General features: G+C 51.7%; 1 protein-coding gene across 1 annotated transcript in view; it reads right to left on the bottom strand.

Moving 5' to 3' along the window:
* Positions 1-24,050, bottom strand: part of RNF165 (ring finger protein 165) — a 91,042-nt gene that overhangs the window by 49,665 nt on the left and 17,327 nt on the right. The window lies entirely within an intron of this gene.

The following is a 24,050-nucleotide window of genomic DNA, read 5'->3' as shown; positions in this document are numbered from 1 at the left end:
AGGGCCCATGTCTCAGTGAAAGGCACCTCCCTCCTACCCCCGCAGAATGACTGTGTGCTTAAACAAAGCAGTTGGCTCCTGCACACTTTGTTTGCTGTAACACAGGACATGTCTGTCCTGCGGGACTTTCTCCAGAACATTCCGAACTCACAGTGAGCGGTGTTGCATTAGATTGGTGGCATTCTGGGGTAAGATGACTGCAAGTGAATTTTCTGAGTCACGGAAACATGCCCACTGAATCTCCACCCCTTGGTATGAAAGCCTCCCCGGTGCCCATGCACTTGCTTTCTTGGGCCCCTCGCAGCGACATGTGCAGGGGGCCTCCTTCCCGGTTTCCCTGTGGGGCTGGTGGCCTCACTGAGCTAAGACGCAGGATGGCGCCGGACCCGAAGCTCCCACGCCTCATTGCTGTGCTCCTCGAGCCTGTCCTTCTCTTCCCAACAGCTTATTCCCAATCTGCTGTGGCCCTTGAGCCAAGACAGAGGGAATGTTGGTTCTGGCAGAGCTCTGTTATAAATGAAGAGTCAAGAAACTATTCCAGAAACTCAGCACACGACCAGGGAGCTAGGCAAGGGCACTCCCAGGCAGCGGTGGAGCCATTTCCTGTCTCCATCTGCGACGCCTTGCTCAACAAACTCAGGTCTGCCTTCTGAGCACCTTGCAACAGAAGTTAAATCCCCGCTCTGTCCCCACCAACCCCGCCCCGCCTCCACACAAACACACCTCTCCAAGTCCTCTAGGTCCACCCCTCATTCGGAAAAATGGGATTTTCTTGTGCTTATTCCATAACCACCCTCCAAAAAGAGCCACTTTTTCCTGTGAACCAGGAATGGTGAGCAGGGTCAGCCCCCATACCGCTGCACTGCCCCTGAGAAGCCTCAACTGAAGTGAGAAGATACCCAAAGCTCTTGCTCTCTAGATCCTGCAACTGGCTCCTGATTTCAGTCTAGCCCAACCCCAGCTGTTACAGGTATTTGGGAATGAACCAGTAGATGGAAGATTCTTTTTCTCTTCCCCTCCCAACCTCCTTTAATTCCATCTTCCAAATCAATAAAAAATAAATCTTAAAAAAAAAAACTAAACAGGGGGCGGGCATTTTGCACAGCAGTTAAGACCCTGGTTGAAGCAGTTGTGTCTTGTATCAGAGTGCCTGGTTCAGTTCCCGGATCTGTATTCAGCTTCTTGCTAATGGGGACCCTGGAAAGCAGTAGTGAAGGCTCGAGGAGTTGGATCCCTCCACTCACACAAGCCCTGGATTGAATTTTTCAGCTCCCAGTTTCAATCCTGGCCCAGCACTGGCCATTGCAGGCATTTGGAGAATGAACCAGCAGTTGGATCTCTCTCTCTGCCTACTGGGGTGTGTGTCTGTCTGTCTGTCCGTCTGTCTAACTATCGCAAGTAATTTAAAAATAAATAAGTTAAGCAGCTTTCTTCCCTGTCATGTGTCCTCTCTCTTCCAAATAAACAGACGAATGAAAAGTTGAAGTTTCCTTTCCGCCAAACTTTCGCAGACCTTTAGTATAGTGTGTGAGCAAAGAATCTACAAACTGGAAATGTTATTTCTTGCAGGGTTGTTACATTCCAAACCTAGAAGCACAAGCACCCTTAGACACTGCCACCTCCCAGCTCTGCTTCTAAGTAACCATGTAACCTTAAACAAGCCACTGTCCCTCTCTTGGCTTCACACATAAAGATGTATCAAACAAAGGAGTTAATCCAGATCAAGAATAGCAATGACACTGAATCTGGAATGTTCCAGCACATGGAAATGTGAGTGAGAGTTCTGAGGCTGCCTATAGGTTTTGGGGGAGAAGCTGCCCTGACCATCAGACAGACATGGCTGCCCTGGTCATGGGAACTGACCAGGCCACCTGCATGCCCCATCTTGGCCGTGAGCTTTAGTGTTACCTCTGCTTCCAGAGTCTAGTATGAGCACATGTAGATCCCTGACCTGACCCTGGCATTCCAGAATCCTCAGGAAAGGAGACTAGAGGCTTCTCCGCTCTTAGCATCTGCTTTTGCAAGGCAAGGTGATGTGTTCCCACTCGGCAGTGCCCTGATACCCTCAGTCACCTGCTCGCTGGGCTTTGGACCCCCCACTTTAGCAACTTTGCCCTTAATTCCCATCCTTACCTAAATTCAGGCTGTGCTGAGGAGCACAGGGATCGCCATGCTTTGCACAGCCTGGGCGGGGCAGATCGAATCTGGCACCCACATTGCCGCCAGTTTCTTTCCTAGGAGACCTAGAACATGGCTAGTTCCACCCACACTCCAGGTCCCTAGAGCTCCCCAAGGCCACCCCACCCCTGAGGAGAGCCCTCCTTCCTTACCTGAGAGTGGCCCCGGGGATCCCACAGCTAGCTCAGAGAGGAGCCTGGTAAGTGCAGATCCCCTTGCCCACATCCACTTGCTAGGCAGAGATCTCTGGAGATGGGTGCTGATGATCTGCTTATTTTTGTACTTGCCTCAGCTGTGTAGGAAAGTTCAAGAACCACCAGCTGTGGAGGAGTTTGCCTGCTAAGCTGCATAGGGCAGGGACCTGTGTATATCAGATTCTGAGGTCTGATAAAATTATGGTTTCCCTGACCTGCCCACTCTCCTTGCTCACCTGCTTGTCCAGCTAGACAGCTGCCTCTAAAGAATTAAGTGGAAGGTGCCTGCAAAACACCGAGCCCAACACCAGCCCCAAGAGGTCCCAAACATCACCATCCGTCCATACTCCTGCTAGTAGATGCTGTCCATCCACCACCCATAACTGCTCACTATGCCACGGGTTCTGGAAACCCGAAGAGGGAAAAACTCCACAAAATGACCTCAATTCAGAGTGCTAGGGGCAGAAGGGAGGGGAAGTTGAGGGAAGGGGAAGCAAAATGTCCCTGTGAAAGCTTCATGTCCAGATCTCCCTTTACACCCTGGCACTCCCTACCTATAGATAGATTCATTTCCCAAATTCAATTGCCACTGGATGCACTGCTGCTAGTACCAGGGGAAAGATATTTTCTTGTTCATTATTCTACCATTACTCACATGGTTGGCATGATATGGACATTTAATAAGCTGTTGGCTGGTTAAAAGGATAGAGGAATGGCCACATGGATGAATGGATGGTTAGACGGATGGATGGATGGATGGATGGATGGATGGATGGATGGATGGATGGATGAAAAGTTGGTCAGATAGATGGATGCATGGAGGAATGGATGAATGGATGGTATAAATGATGACTTAGAACAGACCTGGATTCTAGCCCTGGTTCCAGTATTTAGCAATCTTAGAAGAAAATCATTGTTAACCCCACTGAGCCTCCACTTGCTATGAAACAGTCATTGCTACACCTGCCTCCACTCCATCCGAGTGGGGGTTTGTATCTCAAATAGAATGACTGACTATGATGGTACTGCTTGCACAACTATACAAATGTCAGGAGTAGTGGCGGGGGGAGGAGGTAAGAGCATCCAGGATGTCAGAGAGCCCACACACACTTGTCCATGGGTGGTGAGGCTTTCCATTTGGCCCATCTCAGAGGGAAAACCTCAGCACTGTGGGTTCTTGGTACCCTTCTCAGCCATAAGAACAGTCTCCCTTCTCCCTGAACTAAAGGAACCAGGCATTCACTGTCAAGGTCTCAGGAAGCCAACATCCCCTTTTCAGCAAAACAACTGAGAAAGGGGTCCCGATGGCCTGGAAACAGCCCTCTCCTACAGATAAGGGGTTTGTGCAGCCAGGGCACCAGAGCTGGCAGATACCACCCGGAGGTCCTATAGCACCAACCTCTCATTTTACTGACACAATACTGTGGAGGCATCGATGAATAAAAGCAACTCCTCCAGTCCCAGACACTAACCAGTAAGCTTTGACATTATCATTGTGTGCATACATATAGTCATGGGCGATCAAAGGTTGTGCTCTGAGAACTGGATGGTTAGGTGACACTGCCATTGTACCAATATCACAGAACGTGCTTACACAAACCTACAAGACACACTGAGGCTCTACACACCGAGGCTCTGTGTTATATGTCTATGGCATCACCGGCTGTACGTAGGCCCCAGTGAGCAAAAGAACATAAGAATAAATCAAGCAAAAAAAGAAAGTGATGCAGTTGGAGATACCGTAAACATCAGCTCTATGAGGTTGCTGCTGGCATAAAGCATGCTATATGACAGTAAAGGTATTTTATAATTACAGAGAGTACACTCTTGGGATGAAAAGTATAGCACTGTCAATTCATGCATCAGCCGGTGATTGTCATGATCACTACCAAGTATTGGGAGCTAAGCAGAATTACACGTGTGGGCAGGGCTTCTACACGACAACCAACTGTGTGTTTCATGTCAGCACTGCTAACACATGAGTAATAAATGCTGTGACATCACAACAGTGATGCCACCCCCAGGTGATGGGAATTTCTGAGCCCCGCTGTAATCTCATGGGATCTCCCCATCTCATGCATGGACCCTCACCAATTGAAAGCTCATTAGGTGACACTGTGTCGCGCCAGACCACACACAGCATTTCTGCGATTTTCTTTTTTGAATTAGCAGTATCATCCTGCTGGTCCCTTCACTGGCAGCTTCATAAATCACTACAAGTTTGCAGGGAATGGTGTTTCGGCTGTTTTTGGAATGCTGGCTTTGACACTGTCTTGGACGGACCCTATAGCTTCAGTCCCCAACATCCACTCCTCTCTACTGGGGGGAGTCTGATGGTATTTCTGTTTCGGACAGCCAACATCTGGCCTGTGCCCAGCTCACCCAGCCAGTATCTGTTTCAGCTTGGTCTGGGCACTCAATCTGAACTTGACCCCACGCAGTAAGAAGCAGAAAGGCATGAGGCAGGTCTCATGATCCAGTCCAACACTTGGCCCAACACACTGAGGTGTGCTTAAGGTTCCAGACCTGGAGCTGCAGAGTTGTTGGGAGTGAGTTATCTCAGGTTCTGCCATTTCTTCCCCAATGAGGAAGGCTCAAGCTACCCTTGTTAATACAGTGGCCTCGCTTTCTCTCCCTAGGGCAAAGGAAGTGACACCGCCACAGCCTGTGGGGTGGAGGTGGACCCCCCACAAAAGGGGGTCCTTAGGGCTGGCTGCAGTGGACATGGGTGGAGGTGGATGAGCTCTGGGGGTCAACGAAACAAAGAACTGAAGATGTACAAGCACATGCAGGATTCACGGGAAGGGCAGAACATGGCCTTCCCCTGTAGGTGAAACTGGCAGTGAGATAGTAAAGGGCAGACATAAAGTGGACACACTAATCTTCAAACATTAAGTGCATAAAATTGGAGGGGTTCCTCTGTTAGTACCTTGAAGAGGCAAAGATGTGCACAACCAGGCCCGGCAGGTGCTCTGAGTGCTGGAGCAACCCCCAAGCAGATACAGTCCGCAGCTGGCAGGCCCAGACAGCTCCAAACCCAGGGTAGGCTCCTGCAGTGCCTGAGCTATCCCTGTTTGCAGCTGCCAGGGAACAAGCTGCTGCCAGGGTCCCCTGGATCTGCCTTGGTGAAACCCCATGGTGCCTCCTTTGAAAGTCAGGTCCCCCACCCCCACTTCCAGAGCCAGCCCCTATTTTCCGGGATGCTCTCCAAAGTACCTTCTCCCAGCTGGTGCTTTGTCCCTGAATCTTCAAGTTTGTTTTCCCCCTCAACTCTCAGCCCAGGGTACCTCTCTGGAAACTGGAGGGCTCTGATGGGCCCCACACAAGCGCAGCAGACAGCCCTGGGAGCCCAGGACAAAAGGGGGTCCTTAGGGCTGGCTAGACAGGGTCTCTCCCTGTGACATATGGTTAGTTCCAGGAAGACAAGGAAGATCCTGGAAGGAAGAAGAAAACAAGAAGCACAGAATGATCTTGGCATTGGGCCTGCCCTGTGGTTTCAAACAGGAGAGGCTGGTTGCCTGATTGACCCTCCTCACCTCTGAACAGTGCTACCTCCCTGCACTCAGTCCATGAGAAGGGTAGCATGACAGTACTACGCCCATTTTACAGGTGGGAAAGCTGAGCCCAGTGTCCCATGTCCCCAGTGTTCCATGCATGGCCAGAGGAGGGAAAGCATGTGTCCCTGAGACAGAAAGAGTCAGGTTGGTTGGGCTCCTGTGCAGTCTTTCTCCTGCCCACAGGGATGGCTCTGGGTCTTCCATCAAACACGAAGAATGGGAGCATGTGCCAGGGAGAGTATGCTGGGACCTGGGGGAAGGAGCCTGCCGGACCAGGTGGGAAATAGGCTTTTACCTACTCTTAGCTAGCAGATAGCACATAGCAGCTGGCCCAGGCCACACAGACGGGGCTCAGGGCTCCAGAACTCAGATTCCAGGAGCAGAAGGACCTTGGGAGTCACTAGTTCCCAGTTTCCACCCACAGGAGACTTATCAGCACCCCCAGAACAGACACAGCAGCTCCCTGAGGCGTCCATAGGACATGTGCTAGAACCACGTGTGGCACGGTGTACGCGCCATTACTGTTAACCACTAGGTTTCTAGACTCAATGTCATCAGGGACATCCTTGCCTTTACTGCATCCTCCATGAACCCAGGAGATTCCAGGTCAACAGAGGAGACAGGCAAGTGACCACAGGCTCCAGGGGCTTTTGCGACCACCTGCAGACCCCAAGCACCCAGCAGAGCCCAAAGAAAAGACGGACCCACAGTACCTGGAAAAGGCAGAGGAAGAAGCAGGGAATGGAGAATAGGGCAAGATGCAAGGCCCTCCTCTCTGCTCCTGCTGCAGAAGGAGCAGGTTTGGGGTAAATGCTGTGGTGAGCACCCAAGGCTACAGCTGAATGATGAGGGCAAAGTGGGCAGGGCAGCAAGGCAGGCAGCAGGGATTCTGGGCCAGGAATTCCAGGAATTCATTCTCTCACTCTCCAGTGTCACTGCAAGAAGAACATCAAACAGGGGCTACAGCACAGAGACCAGAACCTCCGGGACAGGACAGGCATATGGATGGCTTCTACAGGTAGAGGTTTCCTAACAGGTGCCCATAGGACAGCTGCAAAGCATCTCTGGTAAGGACCCGGAACCACAGCCTTGGCCTCAGGCTCCTCCCCTATGTCTGGAAGCTCCCATGTTGGTTTTGAACTGGAAAAGGTCATGAACTCCCCCAGGTGGCTGGCTAAAATGTAGCCACCTCTGGAAAGGCTATCTGGTCACAGTTGCCAGGGAAATTCCCAGAGAGAAGATTGCTGAAGTAGCTGAGAGGGGGGTGGGATTTTGCCACATGGAGCAGGTGCAAAAAGAAGTGGGTAAGAGAGTGCTTGTTGGCCAATCCCAGAAACCAAATCACTGTGCAAGCTCAGGCATGTCACCTAGTCCCTCAAGGCTTATTCCTTCATCTGTGAGACAAATGAGGTGGAGGGACAGGAGATGTGGAGACAAGCTTCTAGAATCTGGAGGCAGGAAACAGGCATGAGCCTGAAAAGAAAGTAGCTTTTGATCTTAGGACACTGCTTTTTCTTGGAAGTCTCAAGCTGTGTTTGAGGAGAGAGCCTTGTGTTTGTCAAAGCAAAGGCCAGGATGTCACCCAGCTTGGAAGCTTCTGGATGAGCAAGGTGTCCAAAAAAGAGCAGGATGAGGGTTTCCCTGGACCCAAAGATTCTTCAGCACTCTTTCTTCACAGGCTACCATGAGGGTGCGGGCAGACTGGGAGCTGTCAGCAGGGCCACTCAGGCCCTCAGGCCTCCCCTTCCTCAGCTACTCCCCCAACAGGCATCCTGGGGCCCAGCTGCCAATTCCAGTCCCCATGAATAGCAGCTGAGCCCCGTGTGAGAATCTAGGGTCCCTCTCTGTGGCATACAGTCAGACCCAGTTGCTCTTCTGAGCACTAGCAGGTTAGGCATCCAGCTTCAAGATCACCCCAGCCCAGACCCTTTACAATCCGGGTGATGATTTGTATAAGGAGGCACATCTTTGTCAATGCCTGCTTCTTCTCACCCTGACCCTCCCACAATGTTCCAAGGGATGGATGCTCAAGAAGATGTGCCCTAGCTGGAAAGTCCAGAGCCAGTGACGGCGCTGGTGTTGGTGCTAACTGCTGAGAAGCCTGCAGCGACTACCCAGCCTCTGGGAGAAACTATGACGTGATGCTGTGCAGACAAGAGGTGGGCCACCTGAGGAATTACCTTTAAATACCACAACTTTGAGTTTGCTCCTCCGATACAAATACAAGTAGGGCCTGAGTGACCCTGCTGAAATAGCAGCTTGGGAAGTTACTTGGAGCATTCGTGGAGCCTGCACTGGATCATGGCAGAGAGGTTTGCTTCCAGGCCAATCCCAGTGCCATCCTCCTCTCCCAACTCATCAGTTGCCAAACCTAGCACCATCTGCCCAAGTGCTGCGCAAGTACTGCTCAACCCCTTCGGATGCCACCTCTCTTGGGCAGCCCCCACCAGCTGTGACAGTCCTACACAGGACTTCCTCTATGTGGCCCAGCTGCCCCATATGTATTGCCCCAGGCACGGGGGCCTGAATGCCACACCCTAAGGAGCCCCTGCATTTGTGGGCTCATGCCCCTGCCTCTAGTCAGAACATTATCAGCCTAGGCTTAAACTCTTACACATCCTATAACGCCCCTTACAGCAACTGTCCCTGAAGGCTTTATCTTATTTGCCATACCACTGCCCTCAAAGGAAAGTTGTTCAGCCTCCTCTGGCCTCTCCTTCTGCCCGCTCTTCCTCCAGTCCCTGCCCCAGTGGTTCTCCCTCATCTCTGCCAGGCCAGGCTTCAGAGAAGCACCTTCCAGTGGCTCTTAGGACAAACACTCGGTGCCCAGCCATGCTGGAGCTGTGGCAACATTGCCTCCTACTCACCTATCCCGATACCACTGCAGGCCTGAGGCTGTAGTTTGCTCTTAGCTTTCAGCATGACTCCTTCACATCCACGACTCTTAACCATGCTTGCCTAGTCGGCTTCCAGTGAACCCGGCTGACATTTCCTGCTTTTGTGACATTTCTCATGACGTGATGATCTAGTCCAGGGCACGGGTAGGAGTCTAGGATCCCAACAGGGAGAGCTTCAAAAGAGTCCTCACCAAAATGACCACCCCCAAAGGTCTGCACCCTCTGTTTCCTTCACGGCTACACTCCCACCCTCCCCCCACAGGAACACGGACCAACACTCAGCAGGCCAGGGGCCCAGCTGTGGCCTCCAGCATGTCCTGACTGTGTTAAACTGGGCATCCTCCTAAACCCCATTGGACCTCAGTTTTTCCATCTGTAAAGCAGGCAGGCAATCATCGAACCTCACCAAGATTCTTGACATAGAGAAGTTCCCTCCATGCTACATGTTGAGTGAGAGAGGATGGGAAAGAAAGGCCTGAAGCGGGGAGCCCACTGACCCCTGAGCCAGGGCTGAGGGTGGCACCTGAGCACCCAGGGCTTCCTGCAGCCTGCTCTCAGATTCCCCCACCCCCACCCCAGGCAGAGATCAGCAGTCGCCTCACAGAGAAGGAAAGGGGAGCACAAGGAAATGCAGGAGCTCGCCCCATGTGAGTCTCACCAAGAGCTGTCTCAGCCTGTGCCGCTGCCAGCAAACAGATTGAGACACCCAAATGGCACAAGGCCTGCTGTCTTACTCCCACCCTATGACACTGTCCCCTTCCTTTCCCGTCGTATGCTCTGAGTCTCCGTGGGAAATTCCTGAGCCCCAGGACTTGACTGATTCAAAAACCCCAGTGGCCACTCCTGCAACCATGTCCGTGACTCCCAGTGCTGAGGACCCCAGATCCCAGCACAAGTGAGTGAGACAAAGAGATAAGGCCATGTCCAAAGTTGATATACAGGCGAGGCTAACAGAAGTGGAACAGAGTGGGACTAGGACAGTTTAGAAACGCCAGGGGCTCTCAGGGCCCTGTGAGGGTGGGAGGGGTGCCGAGAGGTGAGTGAAGGAGATGCTTCCAAAAATGGGAGAAGACACTGGGACGCACGTGGGGAAAGCCAGCCTGGCAAGGGTGACCCCAAATCCCCCAAGCCAACGAGGTTACTTTATTCTTCCCTGGACCTTGAATTAGAAATCCCTGGGAGGGAAGTGAGAAGTGTTTTGGGGGGAGGTCCAGCGAGCAGGGGTGGGGCGACACACTGGAGGAAAGCTGAGGGGGGCAGCGGGGAGATGTAGCCTAGAGTACACACAAGGACTTAAGGGACTTCGCAGTCCAGCATCAAGCATTCAGACCCTCTCTCCAGAACCATGCAAAGCCACTGGGGGCAAAGCCCAGGAGGTTCCAGAGGGGATATCCAATGTGTGGTGTGGGGTCCCCAAACTCTTATCCAGTTCTACCAATAGACCTTCTGCACTGAGTAGAGAAAAGCCTGGGGAAATGCTTTCCTTTCCTTCCTGGCTTTTTTTTTTTTTTTTCAGTTTAAAAATGGAAGAATTAGAGCAAAGAGATGCATAAATCCCTAGCAGGGAAAGGAAATTCGACTCCTGCTGCCACCAGGATGAAGGCCCTGAGCTGAAGGGAAGCAACCAAACACGAAAGACACCTGCTACATGGCTCCGCTTCCATTGGGGCCTAAGGCTGTCACATTCCTAGAGAAGAATGGCCAGGGCTTGGAGGAAAGGGGAGTATGGAGTAGTGTAAAATGGAGACAGTGTTGGCTGGGGAAGATAAGAAAGTTCTAGAAATGGCCAGCGATGATCGATGATTGTTAACACCATCAGCCTTTACTACCACCACATTGTGTCACTTAGAGACAGCAAGAATGGTCGATCTGGCATTCTTACATATTTGGCCACAATCAAAACCAATTAAAGCTCTTTTAGCAGGAGCAAAGTTGCATATGCTGGGGCCCAAGTCTGTGCATGCCCTATGCAAGCTGCCAGGGTCTGGCAGCGCTATGTGAGTGAGGATGACCCCATAAGGGGACCCCTGGTGGGGAGTGGAGGTGGGGGGAGAGGAGCAAGAGAATGCCCCAGCTGGCTGCACTCACCGTCACCGCGGGAAGAACTGAATGCCGGGAGTAATTAGACACACGAGGACCTGAGCCTGCCATGGGAACCGCAGCACGGTGGCCACACAGTCCCTTTGTGGGAGCAACTGTCCGTCTGCTCCTGGGGAGCAGGCAGCTGCCATGGTCTCGGAGAGGCGGGGGAGGGGTGGGAGAGGAGGCAGCATGTGGGCGGGTCTGCAAGCCAAGCCAGCTCCAGCTCGGGCACTGAGCCACACTCTTCTGCTTCCCCACGTGTGGGGGGCACACAGCAACACCCCTACTCCCTCAGAGATCCTAGGAGGGTCTCCGAGGGCCATTTCCCCCACGTGTCGCCCTGTGCAGGGAGAGGACGGTGTGCATTGTCCCTGGAGCCGTCTGTTGCCATGTGTAACCCTCTCAATGCTCCATGTCCATGGCCAGGCGCCGGGCTCTCTGCCACTACCTCATCACTACCAACCAAGCCAAACACACCCAAGACCCCAGGGACCCACCATCTGGGATATAGCCAATTAGGCCAGTCCTTCTGCCCAGGACGCATACAGGGACTCAAGAGGCCTGGCAAGGGCCGGTTCTCTAAGGGCTGCTCCAGGCTAGTGCCTGAAGCCCACTCTGCCCTCGCTCTTCTTCCCTGCCTGGCAGGCCAGCATCTCCTCATGACTGCCAAGGTGAATGAAGGGGATGAGCCCAAGTGCAGTCCCTTACCCTTGCTAAGCCCTCACTTTGAGTCCTTCGGTACCCTTGGCAGAGATGGCCCCTGGCAGAGCTGTGAGCACAGGGCAGAAGCTTCCTCTGCTCACCCCGGTATGCAGAATGGGGCTGAGGGAGCCCTCTCTTTACCGCCACAGTTTTTAGTCCAGCCTTTGGCACTTCCTCCTACACACACACACACAGCTTCCGGTTTCAGTGCAGCTGGTAGTGGTGCCATTAAGAGATGGTAGGAAGAGGGAAGAAGAGGGAGTTGGGGCACAGGGGTGTAAAGATGTCCCTGGAGACTTCCTGGAAGCCACGCAGGCCCTTTACATAACAGTGCTGTCAGTGTGGTCAGAATCTGGAAAGTAGGCAAATCCAGGCATTCTCAACAGGTGCAGGCTTTAAGGATACAGGTAGCACCGTAGGCTAGGGCAGGTGTAGGCTCAGTTCCTCCCGCCTGCTGTCCTACCCAGGAGACCCCACCCAGGCGTGGAGTCCAAACACTTCCTGTTGCCCATGGTAGCATCTGTTTAGGGTCTTCTCCGTCTTGGGACTGCAACAGGAATCAATGAAGGGAGCAGCTGGGGGGCAGCCTAGTAAGGAAGTCCTATACAGGGTATGACAGAGACATGGGTTTCCCCTGTGTGAGCACTGTCCCCAGGCTGCCCAGGGGGCTTTCTCACAGTGTGTCAACACTCGGACTCTGTGGGAAGGGCCAAAGCAGCAGGTTTATCACTCCCAGCTGAGACCAGAAGAGAAGAGCAGCTTGCCTGAGGATACACAGCAAGTAGACACTCTTGGACAGGCCCATATGAGGACTCCAGTGCACCTTCACGACTCAGTCACGAACCCTCCCCTCTTCCAACTACCAGCACTGCTCTCTGGTACCCCTGAGAGACCAATGCCTGGTCTTGGGGATGGTACCTGTCTCAGCCTGCCTGGAGCACCTGGCTCAGCTCTCAGAAATGACACTCGGCCACATCCAGGTCATTGTGAGTACCTATTTCCTAACCAGCTGCTAAGTGAATGCATGAGATGAATCCAGGAGCACATGGGTGGCCCTGCAGTGTCTGAATGTCTGTCTGAGAACCAAGAGAGGAAAAGGGGCCCCAGGCCCAAGCATACTCTACCTGCCACCTGGCTGTGTGTGGCTTCAATCTCTACTTTCCTCACCAGAGTCAATGGGACAGCAGAACCCCCAAGAGTAGGGGGTAACCGTCAGATAAGCATCGATACTTCTCCGTGGAGCCCCCAGCTGTGATTGCAGCTCTTATTTCCCACAGAAGTTCATCGTAAGTACTAACAGTTGATGTCTCCTGGGAGCCAGACACGATCTGGAAGATCCCATTTGAGTTCAAATCTGTCTAAAATATCCCAGCCCCTTTCTCAACCATGGGGCATTGCTGAGACTCACTTGGGTGGATGAGAATTCAGCCAAGACTTGGATCACCCCTCAAATGAGTTTTCTTAGCACGATCTCTCTCTCTGACCCAGCCAGGGCTACTCCCTCATTGGATCCCACATCCCCTAGCTGCAGCGGCTATCTCACTGGCCAGAGGCACATCAGGCTCATTCCTGTCGTGTTATCCTCGTCTCTCTCCTGTACTCAAGTTCTCACTCCCGGAGCTACAATTACCAGTAAGATCTGCCCTCCCCACCTCCCCCAGGCCAGCGCTCTCTGGGATGGCCTCCTGTCCCCAGTGACCCTCTATCATATCACAACCGTTGGTTCCTGCCACCCCAAGAATGTCTCAAGGAGACATGAACAGAGATGTCCTGTTTTATTCTTTGATCCCGTTAGTACCTGGTGTGGCCCAGGGAAAGTCCTTGTCTGCACTTGGATTGGCCAAGGTCAGTGTGGAAGAAGAGCTGGCCAAGAAAGATGACTGCAACCTAAGGCCAGGGCACACAATTTCCCCTGTGGAGCCAGGGCACTCATTCCTGCTCCTGCAGCACCCTGAGTGGTGAGTGGCATCTCCCTACCCAACCTCCTTCATGGTAATAGGGTTGTGTAAAGAGGTGGTTGAGGATTCAAACTCTGCACTTGGACTTCCCTGGTCAAATGTTGGTTCATCACCTCATCACGTTATTAGTTGCCTTATCTTGGGAAAGACCCTTAGCCCTTCAAGGGTTCAGTTGTCTCATCTGTCACGTGGGAACAATGGTGTCTCCCCTCACCAATTCCCCCACTGAGATGTCGTAAGAAAAGCACGTGAAGGCTTTAGTACAAGATAAGGCTGGCCCAGTATGGTCCTCACAAATTCTGTGATTGTTCTTTTTTTAAATCATTTGATTTCTTTCTTCTATCAGAGCAGGGGAGAAAGAGTAAACTCCATGGGATAGGTGATCCTGGAAAGAGAAGAGAAGCAGGACCTTTTCAACTCCATCACCTTGAAGCAGGGGGTAAGGGGAATCTCAGGCAACAAAGCACTGTGTGTGTGTGCAAGAGAGAGAGAGAGAGAGAGAGAGAGAGAGAGAGAAGGACTGACAGCTCACCCACGAGTGTGGTTCCTTGGTGTCCATTTGCAGGAGAAAATTCTGTAGTGTCTGGAGGCGACACTGCAAAGCCCCTCCCAGCCTCTTGGGAAGACAAGCCTGCCACCCTTGGCTTCATCCCTTGGCCATGAACAGAATCAAGTAGAAAATAGCCCCAGCTCGCTCCAGGAGCTGTCTACAGGCAGATACCCTCTGGCTGAATTGTATAGGCTTGGGAGTAGAGGAGGGAAATCCTGCTGGTCACACTTACAACCACAAACTCCTTAGTCAAGTAGAGCCAGGAGGCATCCATGCTTTCCTTAGCTCTCTTTTCTTCATGAGCTCTTTTCCACTCTTACCAGGCATCAGCAGCATCATCAAGAGCTGTGCCTCAGGCCCGGCAAGATGGCTCAGCAGCTGAAGTCCTCGCCTTGAACATGCCAGGATCCCATATGGGTGCCAGTTCTAATCCTGGCAGCCCCACATCCCATCCAGCTCCCTGCTTGTGGTCTGGGAAAGCAGTTGAGGATGGCCCAAAGCCTTAGGACCCTGCACCCACTTGGGAGACCCAGGAGAAGCTTTGAGTCCTGGCTTCGGATTGGCTCAGTTCCAGCTGTTGCGGCCGCGTGGGGAGTGAACCATCGGACAGAAGATCTTCCTCTCTTTCTCTCCTCCTCTCTGTATAAAAACCTTTCCAACAAAAATAAATAAACCTTTTTAAAAGAAAAAAAAGAGTGGTGCTTCGAGGACAGAGGTCAGTTCTTACTCCAGACCTGCCGCAAGGAGAATCGAGGGGTGGGACCCAGCATCCTAAGTTGTTAGGGGCCTCATGCTGCAGAGGCTTGGAGGCCTGCACCTTTAACCTGATGCTCAGGGAAGCTGGGGTGTAGCCCTGGCTTCAGTGCCAAGTCACAGGCTGCTGGGGCAGAGAGCAACAAGAGAGTGGGCCACTGGAACTCATACCAACAAGTATCTCTGTTCTGGGGGCTTTGCAGAACATGGGTTTAAGGCCGGCTTGGGGTCAACCTTTTCATCGCAGCTGCACCCAACAGACCTGTCTCTCCTTGGAAAACCAATCCAAACCGCCTTCTTCAAAGAGTGTCCAAGCAAGGCCCAAGAGAACCAGGACCACATACTGAAGATGAGACAATCTTGGGAGTCCCTCTTCTCCCAAGCAGCAGCCCACTTCCTTCCAGGTCACTGCCAGACACTGTTTGTTCCCTACCACCCACACACTAAGCATCATTAACCTAATGCTCCACTTGGAATTCAGATCCAGGAATACCCTAGCAATCTCTGCATTGTTAGATCTTAGAGCAGATGGAAACCCCAGGAGTCATCTGGGCTACACAACATCTGGAGAGGCAGCTCTCTACACAACATCTGTAGGAGCCAGGACATGAGGGGAGCCATGATGGAACCAGTTGAATGAGAAGCTAAGATTCCTGTGCGGCTCCTTAGGAAGGCCACAAAACTCCAGACCTGTAAAAAGAGATCCTTCATCCCCCAGCAGGTTGGGCAGCCTGGCAGGAGCAGCCTGTCCACCCTGCCCCAGTGTCTTCCTGTCGTGCTTTCTTTAGAAGTCCACAGTGTTGTTTCATTTGTTGATATATTTCCTTTTTCTTGGAAATTAAGTGGATGATAAATTTCCTCTTGATGTGGATCTCAGGAGCCAAACAGGATTGGGCCCAAAGCCAGGTTAGAAACTCCATCTGGCAAGACCCAGGAAACCTCTCTTGCTAGACTTACCTTCTTCCTCTTTTTTGTTTGCTGTTGCTTCCCTAACACCCAGCACAGCGCCTATTTTACACTATACAGTCTATGTCTCCTGGCTCTGACCACACACACTTACCCCCTACCTAGGTCTAGTTCCAAAGAGCAACTCCACTCTCCATCACCTCACAGACAGTAGGAGGACATGGCTACCTGGAGAGGACACTGCAGGACAAGCAAAAAAAGGTGACAATGCAAGGATGGTGGGGGGCGGGGGGAACTCTGACACAAAGGCCATTAGAAGCAGGCAAATCCCAGGGACCCTCAATCTACACTTCTCTGGTCCCAGAGAGAGAAACAGACCCCCAAGAGCCTGGGAGGGGCCCAGCCAGGACCACAGGGCACTGTTCACCTGAATCCTGGACCACAGCTGTTGTCTACTCTGAAGATCCCAGGAGCCTTACTGCAAGCCTCAAGGCCAGGAAGAGCGTGGAGCCCTCCTGCTCCTGTGCACTCAGCAACCACATGGTCCTCAGAAAGGGGCCCCTGTACCTGGCACAGATGATCAAGGGGAGCCAAAGGGCAGAAACAGGCTGAGCAATCTGTGAAATTCACACAAGGAGATGCCCTAGAGACCCCATCCTCTCCCTTGGCCACCACAGAAAATAACAAAAGGCAGCTGTAAAGCAATATAACCATAGAGGCTCTGAGCCCTAGATGGGGGAGGCTTTCCTACCATCGGGGGTGGGGCTGGCCAGACACTGTGTGCCCAGGTGGTCACCTCACCTCTGTGCAAGACCTACATTATGGAGGGGCTTCGGGGATCCACAAAAGCAGCTCTCTCTCCAGTTACTAGGGAGTCAAGTTTAGTGTTTCTGGCACATCAGCAAAAGATGTTTGCTTTAACGTTCTTAACTTTTGTGAGTTTCTGATCTAGGCAAGCATTTGGATGGGAAAAAGTGCGCTGGCCACGGGTGGGCAGAGGGCAGTGCAAGAAAACTGGGAAAAGTTTTGCCCTTGGAAAAGTGTCAGAGAGCAGAGCCTGGGCCCCAGATCCCCTGAGAGGCAGGTCTCAGGGTCACACTTAACACCCTCAGGGAGCAGGGGGCACTACTTACACATCAATTCTGCTCAGAAAGTACAAGGAAAAGGTCCCCTCCACCCCAGGGCCAAGGATGGGGCTGCACACAGCACAGACTCGATCAGTGCATGGGAGGGAGGTTTATGGAAGTGAATCAGAGATCCAGAGAAAACAGGATGAACTCCAGATCATGGATGCCTTGTGGGAGTTACAGCTAAGCTGCCAGAAGGTGCTGGCCCCAGATACCACTTGCCAACAACCTTAGTGCATGCAAGTAGAAGTCTACCTCACAAGGCACGCCAAGGATATGCACACCTTTCACTGAGTACAACACCAGGCACAGAGCTGCAGAAGGACTGAGAGAACCTGGGCTGGCATGATGAAGACTATCTGCTTCCCCTGCTACCAAAAGTGAGTGGAAGAATTAAGAAGGCTCATCTTCAGTGTTACACGCAGAGACCAGAGACGGTGTTCTGGGCCTGACAAGGCCGCAAAGAAAAAAAATGCATTCTGTTGCCTGAGACAGAGCTGCAGCATCCACCCTTGCAGCCCATAAGTATGTACCAAGCACTTGCTGCACGTCAGCCCTGAGCAAGGCAGGGAGAGATGGTAACAAAGGAGGCTGGCAAACTCCATGCCTGCCTGGTTTGCTTCCACTGTTGCCTTACTTCCTACAGATGTGAGGTCTCAGTGATATCCTGGTACCTGACCCCTCCCTTGCCACCGTCTCATCATCCCATAATGATGCCCCTTTGAAACTCAGTTTCTGTATCTGTTAACACAAAAGGACTGAACAAACATGTTTCCGTGTCTGACTGCAGGCTCTGCTTGTGCTCCTAGTGCTGAAAGAAAAAGACCAAAGGAAAAGACTGGGGCAGGGAGGAATGGTGACCAGAAGCAGCACTTCGACCACTTCTGCTACAGTCCAGTGGAATCTGGTCTGTCTATGGTTACAATCGCTTGCTCATGGAAGCCTGTTCCCAGCGCTTCACTGGCCAAGGCTGAGAGATCCTGTGCCTGAATAGGACAAAGCTTTAGGCCACACATGAGAGGCATGGCCGTGCCACTGTCTTTTGAAATAGCTTTTATACCGTTCTTCAAGGTAGTTGGGGAAGTAAGGGATTCAAGAGCAAAAAAAAAAAAAAAAAAAACCCAAAGCATAATGGGGGTGCCCAGAATGCAATGCCAGGCTTTGCTCATGCAGGCACCAAAGCTCTCAGGGCCTGCCAAGATGGCATCACAAGCACTCGGCATACCTTAATCCACCCTGCAACATGCTCTTTCCTTTAGGCACACATCTTATGAATGTTCCCATTCTTCCTAGGGGTACCCTGAAGTTCTCACCTTTCCTAGCTAAGTTTAGGCCTAAGAAATCTCAGATGGGATGCAACCTCTTTGCCAAATCCTTAAGCAAAAACCTGGCTTCCGTGAACATCCATCGCCAAGGCCTACTGGAGAGAGGCACCACCCCCGGGCCACCTGTCACCAAGTCCAGAGGCCGGGGCCTCCCTGTGGCCTCTGTGGGGAGAGAGGAGGGGGCGGGTAGCTGAATCACAGCTGCACTGAAGCGCTTGTTCGCCTGCAATTTGGAAATGCCTTTGAAATCCTTCAGGGACATAAATGAGCTGTTATCTCCCATGCTGCCCTATTTCTTAATTTCTTTAAGTGGGGAAACGGGGCATGAAGTAGATAATAGGATCATGGAAATCTGAGCTAAAAGCAATCCTAGAGAGCATATCACCCAACCCCCTCATTTGCTGGTGCAGGAGATGAAGGTCTGGGAAGGGCCAGAGCGTCCCTCGCTCAGAGGCACACAGCAGGCAGAGGCCTAGGTCTGCAGTGACTTCCAGCTCATTCTGGCTTGTACTGGGGAAAGGAGCAGGCTCTTCCCCCAGGGGGCCGGCTTGCTTCACTCTCCTTCCTTCATCATGAATATTTAAATGACAAGACTGAGAATAACATCCACAGAGATCAAGAGGACAGGATGGAATGAGCATGACAGTCTTTGGAAGGATCCAGAAGCAACCAGAGGGCAGCTTGGGGAGGAGGTTGGGCACAGGGGAGGAGGGAGCCTTGCCTTTCATGGCGTGCACCTCCTTCTGCCTCTCCCATTGGGTGTCACATGCCTGTAACACTCAAACATCACTACATATATGTGCATGTGGGTAATGCCTATACATGTGCAGGTACAATGATTTATACTTGCATATCATAAGAATATTAAATTAATATCTTTTTCCAGAAAACAAAGCGAACTTTCATTTTGGCAAACAAGGTTGACAATGCATCTTCCTTCATCTTCCCTTCTGGAGAAGGGGTGAAGGCCTGCTTAGGGAACACAAGCACTGGCGAAAGATCCAGAAGTCATTGCCTAATCTGGGGCCTATAGGGTAAAGGGCAGTGGTGGGGTGGGGGTGGGGGACAAGGAAAATGCAGTCACACTCCAGCTCTGTTGCCAGCTAGCAGCATGGCCTTGGGCAAGTCTCCTTCATTTCCCCCCCAAGTCTGCATACCCTCCCATTCCTCCACCCCTGCTAACTTCCAGCCTGGCTAGAAGATTCAGCCTTATATAGGGCAGTATTCCAAGAGAACCCTCTCAGCAAGTGGATGGGAAGTTGCCTGTGGTACCACTAGCCCCGCCCAACCCTCCAACCCCTCCCCCATCTTGTGCTGCACAGCTTTGCAATCCCAAAGATGCAACTGAACCCCTTCAAGGCCATGACTTCTTGGCTCTCCCTCTAGGGTGGGTCCTGCGACTCTGCCTAGGGCTACAAGCAGTGGGTATAGGATTCTGCACTCACACCTCTTGGGCTGAACATAGTAGAGGGGCAGGTGGTGAAGGCAGTCCTGGTGGCTGGCAGAATTCTGTCTTAGCACCCCATCTCTTGACTCTGATGTAGAGTGGGCAGGAAGTGGCTGGAGGAACTCTTTGTCCTGGTGCTATCTGGTGCTTTGACCCACAACTTACTGTAGGGAAGAGCTGGAAAGCAGGGGTTGCCATAGAAATATCTTTGAGAAGAAGACAGAAGAGTTTGTTTGTAAATGAGGTGTTTGGAATTCCAATCACATTTTCCTCAGGGACTCTGAGTTCCCAGGCTAGCCCAGGAGCAGCACAACTGCTTTCCCAACTCCGCCTGACCCTCAGTCCACACCTCCTTTAAGGCCAATCACACACTCACATTACTACCGCTTCTCTTGTCCTGGCAGCAGGAAATTTCTAATATCTCCAACCCTCTTGCTGAGGGAGGAGGGTCTGGAAAAGGCTCGTCCTTGAATAAGCTTCACCAGCACTGTGTGCAGGATGAGCTGGAAGGCCCTCAATGGAGCCAGTGCATGGACTCCTGATGTATCTTGCAGTATTCAGGATGAGAATACCTCTCATCAACTGACAACATGAACAAGATGACAAAGACAGAGACCATGAGCTGCCCTCTGATATCCTTCTCTACCTCCCACCATTGCAAGGAAATCCCTCATTCTTAACTAGGACATGCATATCTGGAATAAAGATATGCTCCCAGCTTTCCTTGAAGCTACATGGGACCATCTGCCCAAAATCTATCCATTGAAGTGGAAATGACGTATCCAGTATCTGGAAAGTGCCTTGAACTCAGAAGATGGTTCTGCCATGGCCATCTTTCACTCATCCACTCGTTCACACACTGTCCTTCTCCCCTTTACCTCGCTCTGTGGAGGTCTCCCCTTCCTGGAGCCTGCCGCCCTGCCCATCCAGGCTGCAGGGAACCTCGGCCTTCTTTGCTGAGTGGAATTAGTAAAATAAATAAAAACATTTTTGTAATTTAATAAAAATACAGATTGCTGGCTCAATGTGGAACCTGGGAATGTGAATTTTACAAACCATTCAGGTAGCTCTAATGGCAGAGGTGAGAAGTGGAGCCCAGCCCATCCCAGCCTGATGCTGCAGTTCAGGGCTCATAGGATGTCATCCCCAACCCCAGCAGGGCTCCATCTTGGCTCAGCAGGAAGATTCTCCAAGCGCTGGGGTCTCATTGCCACCCAAGTGTGGAACCTGTCACTGTCCACCATCCAGGTATGATCAAGGTCCAGATGCCACACAGGGAGTGAGAGGCAGTGATGCTGAGAGCAGCAGACGAACTCCGGGTTGGGGGAGGGAGCTCCAAGACTAACGTCTCAGCTGCCTGTTCTTGGATGTGACTCACGAGAATCTTTGACTGCATTGAAACCCACTCTTCTTGTGTTCACAAGTGAACATAAGGGATGGGTGCCAGGAGTCCCCCACAGACGCCAAACTCCATAGGCGCTCGCATTTCCTCCCAGCGTCTGAAGGGAACCTGCACACTTCCTCTCATGCACTTTCAATCAACCCAGATTATGTGCAGTAGTCAATACAGGGCCAACACTTTAGAAATCGCTGTTCCACTGCACTGTCTAGGGAACGACCCAAGAAACAGTCTGCTTGCACTCAGCACACACGCAGTTGGCCTATTTAGCATTTCTATCAGCTGTGAATCAAATCCACAGACATGGAAGCCACAGAAGTGAACTTCAACACTATACTGTGCCCTTAAGTGTCCTGATCAAAGGATGGGAGGTGTCCACATCCTGCCACGCCCATGATAAGGTGACAATCACTGGCACCTGCTGGGCTCCCTCTGTTACTGCTTTTGACTTCTGGCTCTAGTAATGTCATCTTAACACCAAGGCCCCCCTGAGTGTCACCCACAAAATAAGCACAACCCAGGATCACCACCAGATTTCCCCAGGCTACTAAGCACATGCCTCATCTCCTCCACGTTACCTGTCAACCTGCCAACTTGCATGTGATCTGACTCCCCCACCATCACATTAGCTCTGTGATGTCAGAGCATAGCTACTTCCCCAGCACCCAGATCATACCTGAACCCAGTCAGTTAACCCATCAACCAGGAGTTGCTGACAGAATGAGTGAATGGTGAATGTAGAGTATAACCACTACTTCTTCAGCCCCACACAGTTCCTGGTCCTCTGCAGAGCTTTCATTAATATCTAATTAACAAATACAGGAGAAGAGAGGAGTAGCAGAAATTTGAACCAGGGGCCTATGTTGAGCCATGTTTGTCCTGGTCCAGGAACATAGCCCAGGGGGACCCTGCCAAGGACTAGCAATTCCATCACCTGGCAGTGTACCCAACCTCCACAGAGCCTTTCTATACCATTATCATCACCCATGGAGGCCACAGACCCAATGCAGCTAAGCCATCCCAGATACCTAGTTACAGGGGCATCTGAGACCAAGATCTCAAGTACAAAGTTAAGTTGAGGGGTAGTGTTTGGGGCAGGGAGCAAGGACAGCTTTGCTCAGGAGGAGTAGGAGACAGAGCAGGCAGCCAGGAACCCATAGCTCTGACAAGGGGTCAGGGGGGACACTGAAAGCAGGGGACAGTGGAAGGCCTGGGAAGGGATACCCATGGACTACAATTACTGGAAGGTAAAGAAGTGCAAGAGTGCAAGATGAGCATCCCCAGACACATGAAAAGGGTTGGGAGGCTTGAACAATGAATGAGAGTGAAAACAGAAGGGGTGCTGTGGAAGCTAGTACTCTTTCTAGAACATTAGCTTGGGGTCACTTCCATCCATCCTAGTCTCTTCTAGCAAGTATTTCCTGTAATCATCTTCAGGGCTTGGAAGGCAAAACAGAGACAGAATCCTCATCCCCAGGGCCCCAAGAAAGGGGGACCAGGCTGGTCTCTGTGGGAGGGACCCCAGGTCCCCAGCCCTGCACGTGCTACCTTCTGCTTCTCAGATGTGTTCAATCCCACGTCCTTGGATGCGAACAGTCTTGTCACAAGTGTCAAAAGCAAGGTGATGGGGCAAATGCCTGCAGTGAGATAAAGGAACAAGATCTTGAACAGCACAAACTTGACACTGAGGTTTGTCTTCAAGGATTCTCCCCCAGTGACTGATGGCCATGTGTATGGAGTGCATTAAAAAGAATGCAGATGTTATTCCCCCTTAAGAGGCCACCAACTGCATCATCACTTTAAGGACTGCAAAAAGGACTTCCAAGAGGCAATTCAACCAGAACACACTGGCATTTGTAAGATGCATCCCCAATTTCCAAGATATGGAATGTGAGTTATTCAGAATGGTTTGAGGCTGCAGCTGATGGGAGAGGTATGTACATGGATCCTGGAGCCATTTTAACTACCTGTCAAGTGGACTGCAATAGCTTCCCTAGTTGGACTGCTAAGAAAGAAGAGTTTTCATCTTATCGACAACAGCACTGTCATATGGGACATCCCCAAACCCTGGTCACATGTCCTTCCATCCTATGCTTTGTTTATAGGAACCTCAACTTCACAGTCTGAACTGTGGTCACTGATGGTCACTGGCAGTCACAAAAACCTGCACCAGTTCATCGCTAACAAGCCCTGACAGGTGCATCCAATGCTGCCCATCCTTATTCTTCAGCACACACCAGTGAGCTGTGGAGCTGGCATTTGAGCCCAGCCTCTTGCTCCCTCTCCCATCACTGTTGCCTCCCTCAAGAGATGTTCTCTCCCTCCAATGCACTTGCCCATGAGCCAGGATGTAAAAGTCCATGTGGCAGGTGTTTACAGAATTGTGGATTTTTGTCACATGAACAAACTTACTAGGAGGGTGACAGGTGCCGAAAACAGCCTATACAAACTTAGACCTCATGAATGGGAGTAAAGATCTCAGCGGGGGAAAGTCTGTTGGAGTCCTTTGTGGATAGCATCCTTTTCCCTTTATTGGTTTTGAGCAGTTTGAGTTCACAGTGAGCCTCAGGGGTGGAACCCAAAGCACCTGAAAAGGAACTGTGAACAAGTTATTAGCCTGTAGAGTTCACCAATGTCTCCAGCAGATTCTGCAAAGGCTACTGGAAACCAAGAGGCAGAAAGAGAAGGCCACAACCCCTGCAGGCTGAGGACAGAGTCCCCACCCAAGGACACAGGCCCAGGTACTGCAAGAAGAAGGTTGGGGGCATAGTGGGCATCTGTGGACCACTGACCTCCAACATGGCAGAAACAGAAAGTGTGTGGGAGCCACACAGGCCCTCCTGCTCTCATAGTCACCTCTGCAATGAATCATAGTAGCAGGGTTGGGCAGGCCACCAGGTGAGAGTCTATTGCCTTGGGAAGCTGGCTCACTGCAGAGGCTACCCCCACTCCTCGCCCCGCCCTGAGGAGAAAAT

Source organism: Ochotona curzoniae, unplaced genomic scaffold (assembly GCF_017591425.1).
Source record: "Ochotona curzoniae isolate NIBS_2020 unplaced genomic scaffold, NIBS_Ocur_1.0 contig_43, whole genome shotgun sequence".
Classification (NCBI taxonomy): domain Eukaryota; kingdom Metazoa; phylum Chordata; class Mammalia; order Lagomorpha; family Ochotonidae; genus Ochotona; species Ochotona curzoniae.
This window is presented reverse-complemented; position numbering and strand designations above follow the sequence as displayed.